A 7,096-nucleotide genomic window follows, 5' to 3' on the forward strand; every position below is an offset into this window, starting at 1 on the left:
TGTGGGAATTTGAGAGTTTTTTAAAAGCAAGATTTTTACTCAGCTGTTGGTTTTAAAACCTAACCCCAGTGAAGCAGTGATTCCAAGTTAGTGTAGGTTTCACCTAAGTTGCAAAATAGAATATGCATCAAAATCCAATCAAAACACATGAAACAGATGTAGAAGTGAGTAAAAGAGGTATACCTTGGAAAATCCAGTCTTCTGAGTCTCTAATCTAGGATAGACACATACAGCCCCTGGCAGAGTAGTTAGCAATGAAAGGTGCATAATAAAAGTTTATTGAATGAAAAAAAAAAAAGAATTAAAAAAGAATTAATGACCCATGAGTTGCTGGCTGTCAGAAAAGAATCGGGTATACTTTCTGAAAAGGCTCCTCATGTGGACACAGGACATTTTCAACATTGCTGTGGAAATAAAGTCTATAAATATTCACAGACAGGCAAATTAGATATGTTTTGAAGACCAGAGTGAACACTGATTCAATTCCCTCCCCTCTTTATGTAGGGCCTGCCAAGCATTGCATCTAGAGTGCTTTATGGATGGAAACTGCAAGAATCAAGTGACTCTTTCCCCTGCTGGATGGACCCTGGCCAGCAGGTCATTGTCAAAGCTGCCCTTCTCACCACATTCTCAGTGCCTGACCCCCAGGGGATGGGACAGCAAGGGCTCTGCTTTAATAACATTTAACAGTGTTTCTTCTAAGGCTAGCTTTAATCATCTAAAAGTGGAGGTGACAGTATGGGCCTGGGGTAGTTTTGTTGTAGCTTTGGGGAGTGATGTGTATTGAAAGACCCGGCTTGGGGAGAATACTGTAGGTTCCTCCAGGTGTTCTGTTGGACCAAGGGACCTCCCTTACAGCAGATGGGGTGCAAGAATGGGCATAAAACTGTGGGATCCTCTGGTTCCAAAACTGACTCTACCCCCAGAAGCTGATGCCAAGGTAGAATGCAGTAGCACCCTGGTGAGGGTACAGCTGAAGAGCCATCTGGCAGTCAATACTCCCTGAGGATGGGGTGTCACCCTCCAGGACATAGTGGACACTGTAAATCAAAGGCCTCTAAATGGTGCTGTGTCCCTGGTAGGTAGAATACATGGTCAGGGGAACAAGGGGGTAGTGGCAGGAGTGGCCCCAGTTAGCGTCACTCCCAGGAACCCATTTGGGGAGCCCGGCATCTCAGAGCCAGAAACTCTGCATTTTGTTGCTTTACAGTTCCAGGTTGCCAAAACTGAATGTTGTCATCAGGTGACAGAGCAAGAGTCCCACTGAGCTCTAAACCATGACTTTCACCTGAACATGCTGGGTTCTTCATGTCAAGTGACCAACAGACAAGAAGAATCACTATCTGGAATGGGTTCTTCCATGGCCTGAGAAAGGCATGGTGACCAGAGGCTCAGAGCACTCAGAGGTTAGAGTCTGGGTCATGCCACCAGGTAAACCGCAAGACCAGCAGAGGTACTAGTGGAGTGTGAGGGGAATCTAGAATAATGTATGTCGGTTCGTGCCCCCAAGACTCAGCTGCCACAGCGGGGACTGTAATTTGTGCCACTGATCTTCCTCTTTTAAATTTCCCCAAAGAAGAGAAGCCTACCAGGATCATACAGGAACAGCTCTCAGAAGCAGTATGAAGAAGTGGATCCTAGAGGTACAAGGAGTGCACCTGGTGGATCCTGTGATGAGCCACCAGGTCTCCCTTCAGGAAAGATGGACATGTCCTCCTAGGATTGCTTCTGGCAGACAGTCCTCAGCTGCCAGTCTCCCTTGAGGATTACCTCAGCTATTCTCATCCAAGGTCATGCTCAAAAACTGATCAACATGGAGGCATAAAGGATCATAATGGAACTCAGAACATCCCAGGAAGGTCATCCCAGCTTCAGAACTCTCCATGGTGTTGACTGTGGTCTCTGTTGAAATTGCATCACAGCTCAATTTGTCTATTTCTGCTTCCAACTTTTCTCCTCTGTGGGTACTGATCCCAACAGAATCCCTAGTAAGCTTCCTGCAAGCTCATCTCCTTCTCAGAGTCTGCTTCTCAGAAGACCTAACTTCTAACAACTAACAAATATGCATTACTCTCAGTAATGCAGTTGAATGAATTAATGAATGTGTCAAATAAACCTAATCAATGGATTTAATTACTTTGTACCATCCAGGTTATTAGGTGAATGTTGATAATGACTATCCATAAATAAGTCCTCCCTCATTCATTCATTTTATAAGCATTTATTGAGTCCCAAGTATGACCAAGGCATTTAGATTCCAGTGACAAATAAGACAAATAAGGCCCCTTCCCAATGGGACATCCTGTGGGAACCTTCATTTAAATTAAGTAGTCAGGGGAAAACCTCTGGGGATGAAATATTTAGATAAAACCTGACAAATGAAGAGGAGTGGGCCAAGAAAAGACCCAGGCAACAATTATTCTGGGCAGAAGGAGAACAGGGAGGGTGATCTTACAGTGCTGTAGGGTATGGGAAGGAGGAAGGGAAGAGGTCACTTTATGACCAACCATAAATTTAGGCCTGAAGCTCCTGGGTTGAGCCACTTCAAGCTCATGGTAAAAACCAATATAGAGTTCCACAGAAAATAATTTTTCTACCAGTATATCTCGGCCCCAAGACCCCTCCCCCAGGGATTTGCAAAACACAGAATTACCTTTTCCTTGCCAACCTCCCCCACCATCTCCTCCCTCATAGCAGATGGCAGTGTCAAGGAGCTAGTGTCAGCAGTTCCTAAGGAAGTTTTTGGTGTGAGCATGAAGGGTGTGTGGTATAATGTGATGGTTACTATGGCAATTTTTATTGGGTAATTGGGTTTGAAGAAGCATTTTGATTCATCATTAGTTACTGAGCTAAAAATAGGAACTTGCCAAGAGCTTATTTTCTCTTAAAATGCATCTGTTGTTCAGGGTTGATAATGTACAGTATGCACCAAAAATTGGAACATTTTCCCAAGTCTCCTAAGTCTTGATCCTAACTCCTTCAAAGAAGTCCATTATTATCTCGTTATACTTTACCAAAAGAGTGTGTTTATTATTGCAAAGGAATCTCACATTAACCTAAGAAAGATGGGAAAATGGTTTGTTAAGTACAAATTGAGTAGCCCCATTCATAAAGAAGATGACTTCACATGAAATAACTTTACAAAGTTTCTCAACTGTATTATTTTACAAGTTGAGACGAATCAAGTGGTCTCCCAATACTCCTTTTCTCTGATGAGTATAGAGAATAGAGTGGCTTAAAATTGATGATCTAGCTAAAGAGAGACATCAGTTAACCTCTAGAGCAGGGAATAAGCATGAGGACATCTATTAACAAGCATTTAGTTTACCCTTGCTTTTTCAAGTTTACTCATTTGATGTTTCAATCAAATAAAATGTTCTCCTGAAATTTATGTACATGGTGATTATGAGTAAGTGCGATGTGTTTTGGTCTATAATGCTGAGTTATATACCTTGTGACACATTAGGTAGTAAAAATATAATGGAAGCTAGTAACATAAAATGTCTTTAGCCCATGGTGATTCATACCTAACACCATCCTGTTCACAATTTTTAAAAATAAATTTGCTTACTTTAGATTTAAATCCTAATTCTGCCACTTAACACAGCTAAGCCTATTTTACTATTTTTAAAAAGTGGGATAATTAATAACTACCTTCCAGATTAACACAGAATAAAACGAGGCCACATATGGAAAAGCCCCACCACAGTGCTTGCAATTCTAGCCTAGTAGTTCAAAGATCTGTTTTTGGGATTTGAATCCCAGCTCTGCCTTTTATTAGTTGTGAGAACACAGGGAATCTACTTATGCCCTCTAAACTTCAGACTTCTCATATGTTAAATGGGAATGGGAATGGGATTTACTTCATAGGTTGTTGTGACTGAGTGACATAATTACATAGAGCCCTTGGCATATAGTAGTACTTAATACTATTAGCTGTTACTATCAATGGTAATTTCTTTCTTTTTCTCATCTAGACCATCTGTTCTTTTAATGTGAGATTGTGTCATAGTTAATTCTTCTGGACTCCATGGCTATTGTGACCATGTCATTTATTATACAAAATGGGACATATTTCAGAGAGAAAGGAGACAGGCATAAATGTGGAGTATTCTGGGCACACGAAGGTCTTACCCAGGGCACATGCTATTGGGTTAGACATAGGCCACTAAGATAAGTCTTCAAACTGTATTTTTGGAAAACTGATTGATAAAGAGCAGTTTCTTCAATTCAGTGAGAGCAGGCACAACTCTAGGCTCTGAAGATATGTCAGTCATCAAAATAGATGAAAGCTCTCACTTGCCTTATGGAGAGACAGAAAATAAACAAAGAAAAAATAACATTTTCTTTGCCTTGATGAAAAGTGCTATGGAGAAAAATAAAGCTGATTAAAAGGAGAAAGGAGTTATAGAAGAAGGGAGTTTCCATTTTAGGTGGAGTAGCCAGGGAAGGTATCTCTGATGCGGTTAAACTTACACAGAGACCCCAAATGGTAAGCACACTATGCGGGTATCCAAAGGAGTAATGAGGAGTACATATTCCATTATCAACAAACATTTGTAGCAATTGCCTTCATAAATCTGAATGGCACAATCAAAGTGTGGTAGAGAAGATATAAACAAATCAGCTTTTACAGAGACTTTAAAAGCTCAGTCCAGAAAGGCTTATTGTCTTCCCTTTAATTTTTGGTTATTTTATCTCTAAACAGTTCATAGCTTTATCCAGCTGTTACTACTCTAAAAATAATAGTTAAGTGCATTATGTTTCTCCTAGGTATCTAGTGCTTAATTTAAAAAAATCTTAGTTCTTTTAATGGCAAGTCAGTATGGGAGTTATTATACCCACTTTTAGGTGTGAAACATGAGGCTCAGAGAGATTTAACAACTTGTCTATGCACATAGCTAGGTAGAGAGGGCTGGGCCCAAACTCAGATCCAAATCTGCTGATTCCAAATGTCCAGCCTCTTTTCTGAAGACTCTATTTTTAATCCTAACACCTAGAGAGGAAGCCTGTGTCTACCTAAGAATGAGAGCAAACATCAATACACAGTTATTGATGGAAATCTGTTTCTTCACTCATCATTTGATTAATACTTCCTGAGTACCTATGACATGTCAGGCATTGTTGTAGACCCTGGGAATCTGTCAGTGGAAAACGGACACGATTTCCAAACTATGTGCCTGCTTTTCCAGCAGAAGCAAATAACTTGAATAAATGAGTTATTTGGAGTGATAGAAGGTAAAAAGTGATTTAAAACAATAGAGCAAGTTAAAGGGGACAGTAACATGCGGTTGGGGTGGGAATGCAGTGTGGTGGGGGGAGGTTATAATTTTAAATAAGAGGCTGGGCATGGTGGTTCACACCTGAAATCCCAGCACTGTGGGAGGCCAAGAAAAAGGATCACTTGAGACCAGAATTTGAGACAAGTCTGGGCAATAGAATAAGTAAAAAAGAATTAGTTAGGCATGGTAGCACATGACTGTAGTCCTAGCTGCTCAGGAGGCTGAGGTGGGAGGATGGCTTAAACTCAGGAGATTGAGTCTTCAGTGAATTATGATTGCACCAGTGCACTCTAGCCTGGATGATCAATGGAGACCCCGTCTCTCTCTTTAAAAAAATAAAAATAAATAAGAATGTCACAGGAGGAGCTCTCACTGATTGGGTCACTTCTGTGCCAAAGCTTGAGTGAGTCTTGCAGATCTCTGGGGAAAGGACAGTCCAGGCAGAGGGAACAGCCAGTGGTAAGGCCAGGATGGTACATTTAAGAGACTGCTGGGAGAGAGGTGAGGCTGGAGCAGAGTGAGAGAGAGAGAGTAGGTGGAGACAGGGACAAAGAAGGTGCAGGGCCAGAGGCAGGTCTTTGGACCACTGCAGGGACACTGGCTTGATGCAGCATGAGATGAAGGTCCTGCTAGGTTTGCAGCAGATGACAGACCTGACTTCTGTTCAAGAGTTATCCCCCAAAAGCCATTGGCCCATCTGCTAAAATTGACAGAACACAAAATAGCATACAGGCTGCCTCCTGAACTCCTCCTGAAGTTTCTTTAGCCCTAAGAGTGACTCTTCTATTCCTATCTAGGACGTTGGAGAAAGAACTTGTGCTTTGATTAGAAGGTGACTTTGGTGGCCTTGAGCACCACTCCAACTTGGAGTGTCCATTGCAATGTCCGTGGTTTTTTTTTTGTTGTTGTTGTTTGTTTGTTTGTTTGAGATGGAGTCTTACTCTGTTGCTAAGGCTGGAGTGCAGCAGCATAATCTCGGTTCACTGCAACCTTTGCATCCCAGGGTCAAGTGATTCTCGTGCCTCAGCCTCCTGAGTAGCTGGGACTACAGGTGTGTGCCACCATGCCTGGCTAATTTGTGTATTTTCAGTAGAGACAGGGTTTCGCCATGTTGGCCATGCTGGTCTCAAACTTTTGATCTCAGGTGACCCACACGCCTTGGCCTCCTAAAGTGCTGGGATTACAGGCATGAGCCACCACACCAGACTGGAATGTCCATGATTCTAAAGTCAGAGCAGGCAGCAATCCAAGCTAGATGGCTGGAGACATTCAAATAAGGACTCTTCACTCCTATCCTGTGTCCTTGTCTCCACACAAACACCTTGGTTTATGAATTTAAGTACAGGAAATATGTTTACATAACTACTCTTTATGGTATGGGATGGGAAAAGCTTGGAAATCAGAGAGCACTGGGTGCTAGATGCACTAGGAGAAGCCCCCCATCTATTCCCTGTCCCCACACTCTACATGGGCAGCTACCAGTCAGGGGCTGTGCACGCTGGTATCCACCATCCCTGGATATGAGCCCACTGCCTGTAAGGGGCCAAGGCTGGAGCCCACTAGCAATCACTGCATCTTTGGTTTACTGGTCACAGCATGTTAACATTTAGCTTCCTTTTCCCCTCAGAGTTTTAGAAATGATGGCAGAGAAGTATGTCATGTAAGAGAGAAAAAAGAAAATCCCACTAGGAGATGAGCAGACCAGTTCTTGGAGGTTAAGAACCTCCAAGCTCTGCCCAGTTCTTGGAGGTTCAGAAACATTTCAGACCCACCTACAGAATGGGAGAAAATTTTTGCAATCTACTCATCTGACA

The 7,096-nt window shown here is 42.3% G+C and overlaps 1 protein-coding gene across 2 annotated transcripts in view; it reads right to left on the reverse strand.

The window, feature by feature from the left end:
* The window catches only part of ADCY8 (adenylate cyclase 8), a 259,466-nt gene that overhangs the window by 238,132 nt on the left and 14,238 nt on the right, over positions 1–7,096 (reverse strand). The gene's annotated exons all lie outside the window — the stretch shown is intronic.

The sequence above is a fragment of the Theropithecus gelada genome, chromosome 8, assembly GCF_003255815.1.
Source record: "Theropithecus gelada isolate Dixy chromosome 8, Tgel_1.0, whole genome shotgun sequence".
NCBI lineage: Eukaryota > Metazoa > Chordata > Mammalia > Primates > Cercopithecidae > Theropithecus > Theropithecus gelada.